Source organism: Poecilia reticulata, linkage group LG12, assembly GCF_000633615.1.
Source record: "Poecilia reticulata strain Guanapo linkage group LG12, Guppy_female_1.0+MT, whole genome shotgun sequence".
Taxonomy (NCBI): domain Eukaryota; kingdom Metazoa; phylum Chordata; class Actinopteri; order Cyprinodontiformes; family Poeciliidae; genus Poecilia; species Poecilia reticulata.
Window position 1 is genome coordinate 25,980,266 of NC_024342.1, and position 1,009 is coordinate 25,981,274.

Sequence of the window (1,009 nt, forward strand, 5' to 3'; positions counted from 1 at the left end):
TATTACACAAACCTGCCATAGGGGGCGCTGTGGTGATACACAGATTATACACAACATCAGGTTTATGTGTATTAACCGGACATCTCGTTTTTTTTGCATTTTTGGGGTTATTAGACCAATAGAAACCTTTCTACGCTTTTAGATTTTTGTCAAAATTAGCAGGACACCGCTCCTGTCCCGTTAATTCAAAATGTCCTGCTAGTGTTGTGTGTATTCTGACGAAATGTCCTGCTAAACCACATTTACCAACGCACACACACACACACACACACACACACACACACACACACACATTCTTGTTTATGTACTTCATGGGGTCCGAAAGTAGAATGTTGAGTTGCGGGGCCCACCCTTTTTAGACGTCCTAGATCTATGAAGAAAATCAGCCAAGTCCCAAAAAAATCTGGATACTAAAAATCACCTTCAATAAACACAATTTGAAACTTTATTTCACATGTCAGTTTTTCGGTCACTTGTGGGGCCAGTTTCCCAATAACTTAATCTCGAACCAACCTTGGTTTTTCATAACCAGGGGGTCCCATGGACATTCTCTACCTGGGATTCAGGCACCCYAAGCCCGCATGGACCTCTGCTGGACCACCCCCTGGAGCTCCAGAACCAACACCCACACCACTGGTCCCACAAAACCACAACACACACTACCAATGGACCCCAGTACTCCGCAAACAACAAAAGGTTCGAATGCTCCCTTAGGACATGGCGCATGTTCCCTCATGGCAGCCCACCCTTCCTTCCAATCACTTCCAGTGGATCCCTGGAACCGGTCCACCCAGGGACCCCCAGACACACACCCCTGGCTCCTCACACCTGCTGGATTTGTTCCCACCTTCAGTTTTCATAGCAACGCTCAACATCATCACCCTTTGAGTTTCACAGAGAGTTTAGGAGGAAAGAAAAAAACCTGCCATGCTGCTAGAATGAATGATGATTATATTATAACTGAGCAAGAATTTCTTATTATTAGTATTTGCATATTAAAGATTAATAA